This window comes from Emydura macquarii, unplaced genomic scaffold (assembly GCF_026122565.2).
Source record: "Emydura macquarii macquarii isolate MOO-44397 ecotype Brisbane River unplaced genomic scaffold, CSIRO-AGI_Emac_v2 contig_383, whole genome shotgun sequence".
Classification (NCBI taxonomy): Eukaryota; Metazoa; Chordata; order Testudines; family Chelidae; genus Emydura; species Emydura macquarii.
The window spans coordinates 731,728-748,279 of record NW_027130520.1 but is presented as its reverse complement, the minus strand read 5'-3'; the positions used below and the strand labels follow the sequence as shown (position 1 = coordinate 748,279).

The window sequence follows — 16,552 nt, the reverse complement described above, 5'->3', positions numbered from 1 at the left end:
ATTCGAGTCCCTTCATTAGTGACAAAGTTTTAAGGGGTCTAAACAGGGTTTAGACTGGAATGGCCTTTCAACCTTAACTGTGGCATCCCCGATGCAGAGACTACATTATACGTTAATTGACAGTGAAATGTATGCATACAAACTGTACCTTCCTGTCATTCCAAATTAGATAAAGAAACAGTGACACAGACTGAAATGCTTTTCCATCAAAAAAGGGTAGAAAGTTAACTTGGAGAGAAAGAAGGTAAAGCTAGATTAAAAACATCCTTATCCCCACCTCCCCCCAAAATTGCTCTCCAGCTATTTTTAGTCCGGAATCCCAGTCATCATCCTCGGATGAATCGATTTGCAGCAGTAGTGAACATCCCCAGATTAAATGGAGGAAGGAGTATCAACATTCATAATAATGTTTAGCAACCCTGCATGTCAAGGATCATACCATCTTCTTGGCAGATAAAGGATATGCTAAAATCCTAATGACTATCCATTTATATCTGCTGTCTTTGAATTGTATAGGATCGAAAAATGTAGCGATGGAAAAGACCTATTATTCTATCCAGCCCATCCTCACATAGGGCTAAAGATGCAGATTGTGTATGTAAATCATTCAAATGCGGGATTCTGGTAAAATGGTACATAAAAGCAAACCTTCCAAAAAGAACTAGCAAGCTTCCTATTGTAAAATAGGACAAAATTGGAAATAATATTGTATTTGTTCTGGTAGTATATGAACTTTAAAGTTATGGGCAAATATTTATTAATATGTGTATATAATACACAGAAGTATATCTCTAAATATCCTAAATCTCCTACTCAGATATTAAAAGTAAAGACAGAGTGTGATGTAAAAAATCACTCCTAGTTTGGCATGATCTATAACATTTGGGCGAAGCTAAGTACATACTCATAAAAGTAATCTACCTGAAAAAACGCTATCTTCTGCAGAAATATTTCAAATGAAGTTACCTTACCAAACATTAAGCTACAGGCATACCCTTGACTAACCAAGAGGATGTTTTCTGAGTCTTGGAATGTAGTAGTAAGGGTTTGCTCCAGCAAAAATTCATGTACTTAATGTAACTCTGACCCCTTTAACTTTTTACATGGCTTCCCCTAATTAATCTGTTCAGGCCCCAGACTTAAATGGCTGTCCACAGCTGCTGTAAATTGATTTATCCACTGATGGTGGTCTAAGTTGCTGACCAAAGCAAGATATATTTTTTTCCATTTTTGGACTAACTTTAATCTGTTTTGACTTTTTTTTTTTAAACTTATTTTAACACCTGCACAAATTTTGAAGGATTTAAATTTTTTTTAATCTTGTGCTGTCTAACTAGAAACATTATTATTGTATTTCTTAAAAAAAAATAAAGGTGAATGTAGTTTTTTTAATCTGTTTGCAGGATGTATCCCATTCTCCTCCAGTTCCACATCCTGACAGAATGCAATGGAAAGTTTAAATAAGCAGCTTTGTTTTTATTAATCATAATAGGTTGAAGCAAAAGGTTTATCCTAACCTAGATGAGACATTTTCAGACTTTTGTAGCTTTTAATTCTATCATCTAGATGTCCTGATCTGGCTTGGTATTAATGGTTCTAGTGAATCTGGATAACAGAGTAATGATGAAACTGGTTTCTAACGGTTGTTAAATCTGATGCTTGACCTTTTCAGTGGAAGTCTGAAAACTCATTCAGTTTGTTCCGGGCTGATTTCCTTAGGAAATCCAATATGATCAGGGAATTTCCTTGAGCATGAGTGACTATTAAAGTTCAGCTGCCTTGTTTATATGTTCTGTTTTTAGCAGCATGTATTTCTGGGGTTCCCACTTAAAAAAATACTATGAAAAATTATCTGAAAATGTCTTTAGTATAAACATCCTATTTTATAATAGTTACATTATGTATATCAGCTATCTTTCTGTCTCACTATTAAGCCTTTTAATTAGGCAGCTATCTTATTTGATTATTGAGAACTTTTCTGATCAGCTTATCAAGTTTGAGCTTGTAATGTAATCATTGTTACTCTGGCTCATGCATCAGTTTTTTCCCCTCACCACAATATAAAGTTCAATTATGCAATGGTCAAGTAACATAAAATTGTCAACTGGCAAGCTGAAACCAGACAAGGAGTATTTAAGACAGCAGTGCTCCTTACTGAAAAGCTTAGCCTTAATGCTTGAAATAATACCTAACGCTACACTTTGTTTCTAAACTATTAAAATGGTTTGTAATGGAATGCAGACAGCAGTGTTAGGTCACTGCTTGTTGGCAACTGCTGCACAAGTTGTTTTTCTTCAAAGCCTTCAAGCTTTTAAATATTTTCCAAAATCTTTTTTAAGTAAAATGTTGCCTTCTGCCATTTGTGACCACTTTAATGTTGATTCAATTTTTTTTGCCAAAGTCATCACACTATGTCACATCAGTGTATACTTAACACTGTGTATGCTTGTGCGTACACAGAGTTTGATGCTAAAACTATTGTTTATAGGGGAAAAATAAAAATAAAATTTAAAAAAAACCCTCCACCTGGTGTGCTGGTCAGTCAATGACTAGTCAACTCCAGACATTCTTTCTTGTCAAATCCTGTTTCTCACTTCTCTGAAATGAACTTCAGCTGGCAGGCATTGAATGCAGAGCCTGCTTCATTGAGGTTCTATGCAGACTGCACAGCTCCTCATAGCCAGGCACTTTGGAAAAATATGCATCTGCAGTATTTGCACTTGGGAGAGAGGAAAGGCAGTTACAATTGTCATTTTCATCTTTCAAATCCACTTGCTACAGTCCATTACTGTTAAATCTTTAGCTAATTGAAAAGTAATATTAATAAGTTGCTTTGGAGGGGGAAAGGAGGGTGCAATGGCTTCACAATTAATTTTTTTAAAGCTTTTTCTTTGTTTTGTAGGAACTTAAGGCTTCTTGATCTATGCATGACAATTTATCAGCTGAAATAAAACATGTACTTGCTGTTTTATAAAGATTATTCTCATGGTATGGTTAAAGGCATGTAGAGGAAATTCCTTTTAAATCTGTCTCAATTCAAAAACTTGTAGCCAAGCAGTTAGCAATGTCCTGTATGTTTCACACAGACTAATTAGTAACTAGATAAAGATATTTGTAGGAGTTTAAACAATCACTAGCATTGAAAATACTATCAGTATTAAAAAGTATAAACAAGTTTTTAAAAGAACAGTCTAAAATTTCTTAATCTCCTTTTACATGTACAAATCTGATAAAATGAAAGATTTAGGGAGATTAAATGTGCAACCAACAATATAAATTTCAAAACTAAACTTCAATATAATCCTGGTTGCATTGTTTACATTTAAATATTACAGTTTAAAGACATGTTTTAAAAACTACATTATTCTGCTCTTGTTTATTTGATACTGGATTAGTCTAGTTCAATTTATGGAAACATAAATATCTCAGAAAAAAGTACAATATATGACTTTGCATGTTAAGAAAAATGACTACCAGGTGTTAAAATCAAATGAAGAAATTAAATGGAAGCTATTCTGAAAAAGAGGAACTTGATTTCAGAACAAATGATTACTTTTAATCTGAAAGACATTGACTTACATCTTCATCTTTTTGCCATTGATATAAAAGTTTCTAAATAGTGTTTAGGGAACAGTGGACATGTCATTAAAGTAAACATTAGTTCAGTATAATGGAGGTAATTGTAAGTGATAAGAGCAGAGCAGGTTATCTGTGTGTTGTTTAAACAGAAGGTGCTACTTTGCACCATTTCCAGTAGCCATCTGTATAAGAGAAGGGTTTGCACCTGTCTGTCCACACTAATTATAGATTAGGGCCAAAGAAATGAAATTTGAGTAGGCTTTCTGCTAATGAAATCCATAGTGATTTTATTGTAAATGTGGTTTATGTACGGAGGGTGATGCTTGGGTTGTGAGTAAAATAAATTGCTGTATGTCTGTCATGCACTTGTAATTGTGAAGCAGAATACTGATGCATTAACAAAGGTGCTGAATAAAGATGCAACACTCCATTTGTATTCTAGGCTTCAGTTACGGGTTTAGCTCAGTTTAGTAAAAATATTCATTTTAATCACAGGCTTTAAGCATATATATCAGAATAGACTTTACATTTAATTCTCATTTCATTGTACTGGCATAGAGAAGGTCCTCTGACTGAAGGATATGAGAAAAATGTATGTTTAATTTTAAATAGGTACATACATAGAATGTCAAAATAGCTTTTTCTTTAATTTGGTTTCATATATGTGATAAAATAAAGTGAAAGGGGTGAGAAATGCATTCTGCAGTAAAAGGTCACATGAATTTCTACCACATCTGTTTATAGTAATTATGAACATAATTAACATAAGAATTACAAGTGAAGTAATGACAAGCTGAGCAATGAGATATTATGCCATAATGGTCATATGTTGGAATTCTCACATTATAGCATGCTAGAATTCACATATTCAATGCAAAAAAGAACATGTTAGATTTTTATCTATTTTAATGCTTCAAAACTTATCTGCTGGATGGACTTTGCTTTATAGGAAGGTAACCCATTATTAAGAAACAGCCCATTGAAATTAAGATTTTTAGCCTCCAGTTTGGACTTCGAGACAGCTGTGATTATGGAACGCTGCTTCTGTTATACATTTATACTCTGATCATATTACCATACACTGCTTTATGTTTAACTGCGAGCGTTTCACAGAAAATTGTTTAGTTTAGAAAGGATACTGTATTTTTATCACTAGAGAATTATGCCTCTCTTATAGTAAAACTGTTTGCCAAAAATATCAATGTATATCTGAGGCATATATAGTAACTCTGGAAAATAAGGGGTTGACAGATCTTATTTAGTTCATGGTATAGTATTGGAGGAAAAAACCTAAAATTTCTAGAATAAATAGAGCATCCCCTGTTTTTAGATAATATTTTGAGAGAACATTAGCAGGAAGAAAGTGCAGTGGTACCTTTCAGATTGAGTTAATTAAATTAACTTACCCTAAAATTGCACAGAATATATCATTAACTGCAAAAAGCCCATGCTTCAAATGTATTGGCTAACTTTTGTTTTAGTATGACTTGTCTGATTACTCCTCAATATGGTTGTCATGTAACTGACAACTATAGAAAGTGGGGGAAAGGTGGTTCTTTTTGAGAGTAGAAAACAAACTATCTAAAGATCAGGTGTTAAATTAGATATGTAAAATTCACTGATTATCTTCACTGTAGAATCAAATGCCTTTTGTATTAGGAAAATTTGCCAAATTGCTGTCTTTCTAGGACTAACTATATAGTTGCAGCGATTTATGAAGAATAAAAATTTACCTTACGCTATGTCTCAGTGATACCAAGAGGTTTTCACATTATTGGATTAGTGGAGGATTTGTGACAGACCCTTTTTTATCTGACATTCATTACAATGACACAATTTTCACACACATGCCCTTCCCCCCATATAGGTTCTGCTTTTCACTGTGGATTATGTGTCAAATTCCCTTTATTTCTGTTCTTGTGGAAAAAATTTGCTATTTTGGCTAGTGATTTTGGAAGGAGTGCTTCACAAAACAATGCCTGCCTCTCTCTCCCCACTCGCTGCCATTGTCCCGCTCTCAGCCTTCACTTTGCTGTTCCCCAGACAGTCAAGAAAAGCACACTTCCTTAAAAATAAATTAATGTTACTAGAGAGAACTGTTTTACTTTTAGACTTGAGTGTGAAGATTAGCCTAATAACCTGCTCTTTGTATAGTGATTCTGCTAGCTTCTTCCATTTGTGGTGTGTATACAGCCCTTCCAATACCTAACGATAGCCTCTTGGATTCATCCAATCAGCTTTTTAAAAATTAAAATGAACTGTGGGTGCATATATTTAAAGAAACTAATCTGTTTGCTATAGGACATGGTCTGGTTCATCATTGTGCTGCGCTGAGTTGCAGCCACACAATAATTCATATCTGCTATGTCTGGTGTGGGCAACTCTTTGCAGTGTGAACAGTTTGTATCAGATGCTCCCCAAACAAACCGGGAACTGTAGAAACAAATAAAAACATTCAGGAGCCATGTTGGTACCTTAGCATTTCTCCTACTTGCATGGTAGGATCAGAGAGACAGAGAACTTCCATCAATTATAAATGAACTCAAAGAAATCACAGGGGAAGCTGCTTTCTTTGGTGGAGAGCTCCCGCTTGGGGTTAGTTAGATGAGTGAGCTCTACAGACCTGAGTACCAAAGCTACTTTAGCCTGCTGGGCAGGGTTTGCACTGGCCTGGTTTAAGTTAGGGCAGTTTGAAGGAGGAGGAGGCAGGAGATCCTCCTGCCTGGCTGAAGAGCTGGCAGAGGGCGAGACTTTCAGAACCAGACTCAGGTCAGACTTTGCCTGAGCATCCAAAAAGGAGGGCACCCCTAATCCCAGGGCCATCCCCTTCCCCTCTGCAAAGAAGAGGGGAACTGGGGAGAGGCCTGCCAGGGCGGAATATATCCCCCACCCCACATAAAAGCGAGACCTGACCTCTCTCCATCCAGTGAGAGAGCTGAGCTGGGCTGGGCCTTCACAGGCCGGCTCTTGCCTTGTCAACTAGGAGGCCTGTGTGGGCCAGGCAGCTGCCACTCCCAGCAGGAGCAGCTCGGCTCTGGGGGTCGCTCCCCCTCCCGCGGAGACTTTCCCTGCCTCCAGCTGGGCCGCGCTGATACCGTCCCTCATCACCCCGCCCGGTGCCTGGCTCTCGCGCCTGACAAGCCTTTTACCTCCGATAAGCGGCGATGGGCGTTTAGTGAAAACAGCCCGCTCCGGGCGTTTGGGGGGAGCAGGAGGCGGGGGGGCTCTCGTTTCTCTCCCCCGGCCCCCCCCCCATCTCTCAAAGCGACGGGGAAGTCGTTAGAAGCCCGGCGGAGTAAAGATGTAGCCTCGTATCTCCGCCTCGTCGCTGGCGGAGAATGGACACGGGGAGATTAGCCTGGCCAGGGAGAGGCGGGAGGGAGCAACCGCCGCCGCCGCCTTTTGTTGCGCGGGGTTGGGAGGCAGCGGTCCTGGCCCGGGCGCTGGCGCTGGCGCTCCGCCGTTCAGCCAGGACCCGCGAAGGTGAGCTGAACCCCCTCGGCCCGGCCCGGCTCGGCCAGGGCCCCCTTATCTCGCCCCGGCTTTCTTTCGGCCCCGGCTGGAGGGGCTTTGGGAAGCGCCAGGCACCGGAGGGAGAAGGGGGGCTGCGGGCGAACAATAGAGCAGCTCTCGCCTGGACTTTAAAACCATTAGATGGGGGCGGCAAATAAGCGGCATAACGACTTGATTAGCTATTTTATTAGGTGCGAATGGGTAGAAAATAGGCTGTCTTCAGAGGGAGAGAGCGAGCTGCTGAGGCTTGTGATTGATTTGGAAGGACTCCAGTGTTTTATCTTCCACCTACTAACCCCTTCTCCCCCCCCCCACACACACTTTTTTTTTTTTTTTTTTTGCTGGAAAGGCGAGCAGAGTTTCTGTAGGTGCACACACTGATGGGGAAGGGGGGGAGTCCACTACACCACACAACAAATAAATAACATCCCAAGGAGGAGGGTGCTAAATGAGACGTCTGCTTTTTGTTTGCACTCCAAGTGTGGCTTGCTTGGGGAGGCGAGGGACAGATAATTGTTACCATCCACATTTGTAATAGGAAACACTAATTTAGTAATAATTTTTTAACTGTCTAAATTGTTTTATTGGCGACGTCTCAACTTTGAGGGTGCTAAAGGTGAATGCCATTCCTCTAAGAGAAATTGTATATATTTAGAAGTTTGGTAGTTTTGATTTACTTACAAAAGAGAATTCTTCATCAGTTTAAAATTACCTGATGTAGGCATGAATGCAAACTGTGTGTGTGGTCTTCTAAAAATCTCCTTCCAAGGAGTTATTTATGAAACAGAAATCAACGATTGGTCATTTAAAATGTGCATAAAAGTTTAAAATCTTTCTGTTGCTGCATCACTTTGTGAAATGTTTGCATATATAGATAGATATGATCCAGTAACTAAAAGCCTAATTAAAATTTGTTTAAAGCCAGGGGGGCATGTATCCTTGTTGACAGCAGCAGATCGATAGGGTAAGACAATAGAGTCCCATTATTTTCCTTCCATTGACTGAACATATTGACATTTCAGGTTTGTGATTGCCTCAGTGAGCATGATGAAACACTGAAATTCACAAACCAACTGGCTAGAGTGGCACATATATTACTGTATGTCATCTCTGCCGTCAGGTTACCTTATCACTGAAGCAGAATGGTAATGGATGGTAGCAGAGTACTTCAGAAGGGTTAGGGCTCTATCAGTTAAAAACTGACACATAGCAGGTCTTAGAAGGATCTTTAATTACATTAAGAATTATGCAGAAGGAAAGAAGGTCCTTGCTACCTGCTGCTGCTCTTCAGACTTTACCAGCTCAGAAGCAGAGAGGATAACAACATACTCATGTTTCATTTTTATATACACATTCAGATATTTCACACTTTTGCATCAAGCACATAAGTATATTTGAACTGAATGGCTGATGGGGTAATTTACCATATTTGTCTATGATGACATCTGTTCACCACAGCATTGGTAGCTCCAAAGCACCTGCTAGACCTACACCTGATATGTAGATTGTGTAAGAAAACAAAAGACAACTTTAAAATGAGTTCAGTTTGGATTCCCCTCCCCCAGCCTCCATCATTCCCTTAGGGTAAAGCAGAAGGGGTTATATACAGAATGAATATTATGGTATTAGATTTGTTTTCATTTTCACCCATTATAAATAATATTGTATGTACATATTTATACATAGAGAGATATAGAGTAATCTAAGTATTTGTAATGACTTAATGACCACAAAATATATGCTATGCCTTATAATTTCAAAATCTTTTAGTTATTCTGCCAAATCTGCCTGAAGAATGCAATCCATCAGTGTAAGGCAGACATTGAGACAAATTCATTTAAAGCAAACCGTGAGCTAATGTGAAAGAGCCTTTAGTGATTTAATTCATTTTTAAAAGTGAGTTTAATGAAAATATGGAATGTATTCTGAGTGTTCCATCTACACAACAATTGTTGCCTTCAAGTGGCCTGCAGATGCCCTTAAAGATGGTCAGGAGAAAACTAGTCCTTTATACCATTTTCATGAAGATGTTAGGTTTCTGTTTGATCAGCAGGTGCTGTTGAGATGAAAGCCATGTCTAAATTTTCAGAAGGCCAGAAGTGTCAATTCAGAAAAGGAAAGTGATAAGAGAAAATGCAATCAGTTTTCCTGTTTTCAATTTGTGCAGGATTTGAAGAGCTGTTTTGTTAAACTGTTACATCTGCTCCAATATGAATATTGAACTACATCCACTAAAAATAACACCCTATAATTTGGAAGCACTGCAGTCTTTTGTTAATGCAAGTGGGTTATTTAAAAAAAACCTATTCTGAAAAATCTCCTGCCTAATGTGCATTTTTGTTTATTGGAAATGTTATCTTGTGCAAATAAAATGGTATTATGTAATTAGGACTTTATCTTGCTGGACTATAAAAATGGTATTGGTAGCCAAATATCAGTATAGTGTTAAAAAGATTTAACTTAGGGAATACATTTTATTTAAAAAAACAAACAAAAAAACTTATAAGACAATTATTTTAATTGCTTATCTGTTCCAACAATATATCTCTTACTTATTGTCAAGATGTCGTACGTAAAGTTAAGGATATTTCAGAGACCGGAGAGCATTCTTTGGCTTATTTCATTCTTCTTATACCTGCAAATCTAAGTTTTAGCTAATCAAGGATGTTTTAGTTAATGGGGCTTTCAGTTCAACTTTTTCCATGCTTACATAAAATGATTAAATTATGCTTGAATGCTTACATACAAAAATGTTCGCTTCTGTAGTGCTGCAAATCAAGTGAGTTTTATGAACATGGAAAGCACTACAGTGGTTGTGGGGAGGAAGGAGTGAGCATTTTAACAGAGATCTTTCTAGGGAAGAATATTCCCTTTTTTGAGTTATTAAAGTGGTGCGGTTGTTTCTTTTTTGTTTTAATTAGGAGTTTTAATACAGGAATGGTAATTCAATGTGATACCTACAAAAGCTCTCTTTTGTACTGCACTTATTTGGTTATAAGTACAAATACTATATGCAAATATATGCAGTACTGAATGAGAGATTTTCATTTACTTCTTTATTTCATGCTAAGCGCAACACAGATAATTATCTGCCACAGAGAAGGATACATGCCTCCTCCTGGTTTTAATCTTAAAATAGGTTTTAGTTGCTGAATTCTGATCTTTTAGCCAGGAACTCAATGTCCTGGACATCATGAATACATGGGGGTGGGGGTTAGAGAGGGGCCTCTGGTTTTTGCTCCAATTTGTATTTACAGTTATATTTGACTGTGAGATTCAAGTGAATCATCCAGGTCACAAAGTGACCTTCAGAAATCTGCAAAAATTAAAACCCAGTACTGCCCTAGATTCTGGTCCCTTATTTTATGGCTAAAACTACTTTGTTTAACAGTAAACACACTAAATGCCACATGAACAAATACAGTTAAAGAAATAAATCTGATAACAGAAGACTCTAATCATATTTAAAATGCAAAAAATTAATATCTTCTCAAGAACACTCACAGGTAAACAAAAAGCCGGATTAAAGAATATGGCTTCTTTGGATAAATCCAAAATGAGATACACTGAAAGTTAAATACTGACTGAGAGGTACACATACTCCCTTATGTTGACTGAAAGAGATTGATATTTATTTATTTGAGATTTCTACAAATATAAAAATGAGCATTTATCAAAAGGTCTAGGTACCCCTGACACACATTACAAAAACAAAAATTAAATTTAACAGTGGTTTCCACCTGATAGCCAACAGAAACAAACCTTCTGCTAAATACAAAACTCTCTTCCCATTCTTATCTGCAACTGATCTAATCCCCATCAAACCCCATCTTCTGTTGGATTTATATACATAGGAAAAAGAAGTGGAGAATGGCAGCTCATGAAGACGGAAGGTCTTCTGGCTTTACTGACTTGTGATCTGATACTATCAGAGTTCATAAATTAAGTAAGGCCTGGCTTGGTCAGTATTTAGATGGAAGACCAAGGAACTGTGAAATGATAGTGCTGACTAAGTTGATGGAACTTTCCCTTTGGAGACATTACTAAACTAATGTCACAGGATAGTGGGCTAATGGAGGTCCTGTCTTTCAGAAAAGATTTAAAACCAAGGTGCTCACTGCTTCTGGCCATAAAATTTCATGGTACTTTTCACAGCAGTAGGGGGAGTTAACACCATTAGGCACATTGGAAATTGGCTTGGATATCAAAATTTCCACAACAGTTTCAACAAAATGGACTATGTTTTCTCTCACTTTTTGCCCTAAAACGTGGTTGCTGTTCACTGTTAAACAGTTGCCACATTTCACTCCATCAGTGGCAAGTGAAATAATCCTTTTATGTTGTTCATATTTCAGTGTTTGTAAAGCAGTTTGTGATACGTCAGGATAAAAGGTATCATAGATATGCAAGATATATCCTCACAGCAAGAATTTTAACGAAATTTAGCAACTGTCTGTTTTATAATTGTCTGAGTAGCATATGATATTTATTTTATTGACTTATTTAAATTATAGTTCTCTGTTTCCATTTTTCTACTTTCTGCCTTGAAAATTTATCATCATTCAAGGGTATGCTGAGACACAAGGCTCCTACAAATAGAAAAATGCAGTAGTTTTGCAACAACAGTGTTACTGTGGGCTTCCATATTGCAGTACATTAACAGTACACGCTTCGTGAGGTGGTTCATGATTTCTTCTTTTATGTCAAGAAGGCGGCTGAACCCACAACACTTCTTTAGTTAGATTGTGGCTCTTAAGATAAAATGAACCATCACAAAAAAACCCATGGTAGGTGATAATAGCTACTTTCAATAATTAGGCTGCTATTATTTATCTAGAAAGAAATAAGATTCTACCTAGTGGAGTGGAATTAATACACAAACAGTGGCATGTAAAAAATCTTCTCTCTCCTGCTACTTCCGGTGACAAAATACAAAATATTAGTTCATTTATGAAAGAGCCATTCTGAGCCAGAGAGTAGAAACCAGGAATTTTGAGAGGTGGCTGCATGAACAACATCAGTTGTACAAGACCCATAGTTAGTTCTGTAGCTGTAGAAGGCTTTAATATATTTGCCTAGCTGGGTGTTAATATGCAATTTGCATAAGTACTAGTCATTACCACCAAGCAGGTTCCCTTTGTGATTCATTTTATTTGAAGAGCAATGGACTACATTTCTTGCCTGACTGATGATGACCACACAGTCACCTCCCTAGGTGGTGGTTCAAATGTCATGTTTTGATTCGCTAGGTCAAAAGACTTTCCACAATGCATTCTCTGCTTGAATACTCTGTTTTCTGTGTATCCTTCCTCCTTTGCCTGGTAGCAGCAGGATCAGACTGCTGTTTCAACATTTCATCATGACAAGCTGTAATATTGAGTACACTTGTATGTGGCTTTTGGTAACACCAAGGCTTACAGTGTTGTGTTGTTGAGAATCAAAGTGGTAAAGACTCTGCCACCATATTTTTGCTTCTCACTGGCTCAGTCATATCAGTAGGATAAAATAAAATAAAATTTCAAACTATGGGACATGTTTATACCCAGTTTGGGTGGCTAAAATATTGTCATAAAAATTCTCTTATTAAATGTAAAGATAATATTTTTGAACAGTTGTGCTGGACAAGTTCACGAAAAGAGCTGCCATGGACCAGTTTAAGCACTGCCAGCGAAGATAGAAGGGAACTGTTGCCAGAAAATGAGATAATTAAAATGTTACAAAAGAGACGGAATGATACTATGGCAAAGGATATTTAGGAAAAGTGCTCCAACAGAGATTAAGGGAGAGCAGTTCCAGTGACATCCAGGTGGAGTTTGTTGCCAAAGAGATTAAGGCATACTGGTGCCAGAAACTTGAGAGAGCAGCCAACAAGTTTTATGGATAATGGCACCTGGGGGTGTGCTGTCAAAGGATAGTGGTGTCCGGATGCTATTTTTTTTAATGATGGCATTGTTAAAAGTATTTAAGAGGAATGTTATAGAAAGGGGTTTAGTTAGTGGAATCAGAGACTTTTAGGAAACATTAAGTAGGGGCTGTTTCATGACCATGCTAGTGAGCAAGGATTACATCCTGTCAGTGACTACACACTGTAGCTTTATTTTTGAATTTTATACATGCTTTATGTGCACAGTGATGAGCTGGAAAGATCAGCAGAATATACTGGTGCTGAAGTTACAATATTTAGCTCTTGTAGTTGAAATTTTTTTTTTCCAATCAAAATGCGTTCTTCCAAAAATGTCTAAATGCTCTTGCTTTGCTTTGGAGGTAGTCTCTAGTCTCTCCTTTCTCCCATCTTATCAGTATCCTGCTGGATCCATTTTCAGACTGGATTCACATTTGCCCCCAGAAGAGAAACTAACTTGTACCACACATTCTTATTTTTCTTAAGTTCGGTGAGGATAAGTCATTAGCTAAGGTCTTAATGGAAAATGAATGATCATCCCTACTGAATTGTTCATGCTGTACTGCATGTGATGTTGGGGAGTTAAATATGGGTGACAGAGAATGTATGTTCATATAGTAATGCGTATTTAAACATTTTGGGTGACTCTCATTGACTTCAGTGCAGCCAGGGTTTCAACCATTACACGAAAGTGCATTAAAATACTTTTGAGTTAGCCACGTGGTCTAAGAATTGCAGAATAGTGTTTGTACAGCTGCAGTAACAAAACTACAGCAGCTTTAAGAGAGAATCAAATAATATCATTTATTACAATCTTTGAGGCTTAAGGACCCAACTCTGCTCCCATGGATGTTCACAGGAGGTTTTGCTGTTGAGTTCAAAGGATCAAGATCAGGCCTTAAAATTCCACCTGTCCTGCAGAGTGTATCCTGCCTTGCAGAGTGGATTCCATTGATTCACACAGAAATCCTGGTCAAAGGAAGGAAGGGTGAGCAAGGCACTTCCATCAGAGAGGACAGGTGGAACTATAGGTTTCAGGACTATATGAACATCTTGAAGGAAAGGAAGGAAAATTTCTTCCATGGAGCCATGATCTTTAATTTTATGGTAAGTGGAGGTTACAGTATGTACATTATTTTATACTTACAATATTCAGGTTTTTACTATTATCACTGCAACTGCAGTATTAGTGTCTTTAGCTCCTAAAGTGGGTTTCAGTGTAGTGCTGTCTGCCTTTGGAGAATTGGTAAGGGTCTTGATATTTCAAAATGGACATAACTGTCTGATGTTGGCTGCCCTTGCTAAAGCTTTTGTTAGCTATTTCTTCAGTTTTTAAAAGTGAAGAGCTACAGGAGTTTTGTGTGTGTACGAGTTCAAGTATATGACTGCAAATATCAGAAGTTGTCATAATGTCATATACATAAAGCCCAGTGTAATATAGCTTGGTTCTGAACACCAATATATTGTATTATAATTTTTTTCTTTTATAAGGTGAAAGTGATGTGATTTGAATTACAAAGATCACGTTAGTTATTTGTGCCATGTGAATTCCATGTGAAATCCCAGGGCCCTTACTCAGGAGAGTAGTCCCATTGTTTTCAATGAGACTGTTATCTGAAGAAGATCAGATTTAGGATTAGGCAGTTGGTGAACCACGTTGGACTCTGAATAATGCCTATGAAATACCACACTGAAATGCTAGCAAGTAATGAACATCTTATACTAACAATTTTACCTAGAAAATAGTATCTCTAGGCAGAAAACTTGCTCAATAAAATAATTTCCCTTCTTTATTTAGACAGTCATTACAATGAATTTCTACCAAGAAAATCAGGTGCACCATTAAAGGTACCTTCATCAAAAGGGAAAGAATGTCAGGGTACAATAGAAGAACTGATTTTTTTTCCCTTTAAACGGGCTTAAGCTTTCTTTTTTGTGTGTGATGAGATCAGCTGACAACAACAGCAGCAACCAAATCATGTTTGCAGCTGGGCAATTACAGTAAACCCTAAGATCTGTGACTGTCAACCAGGAACACAGATGCCTTCAAAGTTCTGTTTTTCTTCCATGTGGAAGTCGTTGGCATGGAACAGATGCCTTCATTTTGGAGAAACCAGCCTCTGGATATAATTGGTTCTCTCTTTTCTTATTCTCTAGGGACAGTCTCTCGCAGATGAAATTAGATGAGGAAAAAAGACACAGACAGACACACACACACACAAATTACACAAAACAAGAGCTTTCATGGTGTTCTCTCTGTGCTTTATTACATGGAACTGTTTTACAGCTGGGAGGCTGTATTTTCCTATTTAATATGTCCTGCATTCTTTACTGTATAAGTGGTGCAGATTAAAATAAAAAAGCTGGTCAAAGTCTGAGAGGGATTGTTAATAATTTAAGCATAATTGTTTTGAAGTAAGTTAAGTATACCAAGTTCAAATACACATCACTTTTGCTTTGGCTGTAGAATGCTGCACATTGTTGGGAAAATGGTTTTGACTAGCATTTCCTCCAAAACAAAATGTCAAAATAGGCAAAATGACTTTTTGTTTTTTTTTAAAAAAGCATCCCTTTTAACTGAAGAATACTTAAAACTGATAAGAGTAAAAAGTATTCTAATAAAAAAAAAGCCAATTACCTACAAGCATAGAAAACAGCTTATTTTAAGCTTCACAAAGATATGAACATCAGTGTCTTAGAAGAACTTAAGCACAAATGTTTTGTAAGGCACCTTGGGTTAAACCATGGCTGGATCTGTGAGTCCTGTGAGAAACTGCTGTTAAGTGTCTGTCCTCCACTTGATGTACATGCCTAACCTAGGCTAAGGCTAATGAGAGTTAGCATTAAGCCAAAGGTGATAGAACTCATTTACTTTTTCTTCTTTTTTATTTTCTTGAAGCCATTTCTAAAATATTTTATAACTTGCAACCCATTCTTATATTGGTCTTTAGTTTACAGTCCAGTTTAATGACCAGTAGTAATTACTATTTAGGGAAAAGAAATTCTCACCTATAGGAGATGATAAACTATAGGATTGATATTCCATGATATAGCTCATGATATAAACCTATGTTGTACTGGCAACATGTTCGGAGCCTGAGGGCTGAACCTAATTTAAAAATATATTTACATATTTTTTAATAAAAAGTTCACAAAATGGTAGTATTTGCATGTTCTTTGATAGTTGAACAGAAATTGCTTTTTGAGTTCACTAGCAATAAAAACCAACAGCTTGGCAACTTTACCCTCATCCATCAGTTACAGGATAGGATCTGATCCGAGTCTTGGGCCACATAATAGACAAGATGTAAATGAAGAACATCAGTAGTATATAGGCAGATCCTGCAAAATGCTGAGTGTCTTTAACTCCCACTGACTCCACTGAGGTCAGTTAGAGTTGGAGGTGCTCAGCGCCTCACCATTCTATCATGCTTTCCAATAGTCAGAATAAAGGCCATGTGCTTCAAGAGGAAACATAAGTTTTAATCAGATGACACACAGCTTTTTTGCAACCATTTACTTTTTATAAAAAAGGAAGGAGATTCATCAGAATAGGTA

General features: G+C 37.3%; 1 protein-coding gene and 1 long non-coding RNA gene across 3 annotated transcripts in view; one reads left to right on the top strand and one right to left on the bottom strand.

The window, feature by feature from the left end:
• RUNX1T1 (RUNX1 partner transcriptional co-repressor 1) overlaps positions 1-16,552 on the top strand; it is a 134,338-nt gene that overhangs the window by 939 nt on the left and 116,847 nt on the right. The window contains exon 1 of one of the 2 annotated variants that reach the window (XM_067536364.1): positions 7,048-7,062. The exons of the other annotated variant lie outside the window; for it this stretch is intronic. The gene's annotated coding sequence lies outside the window, so the exon portion shown is untranslated. Of the gene's footprint in view, positions 1-7,047; positions 7,063-16,552 lie in introns of those variants that run through there. 2 annotated transcript variants of the gene reach the window in all.
• On the bottom strand, positions 5,552-6,932 carry LOC137145524 (uncharacterized). The gene is made up of 2 exons (XR_010917675.1): positions 6,729-6,932; positions 5,552-6,012 (listed from the first exon to the last, which is right to left on the bottom strand). It is a non-coding gene; the product is annotated as an uncharacterized lncRNA (long non-coding RNA).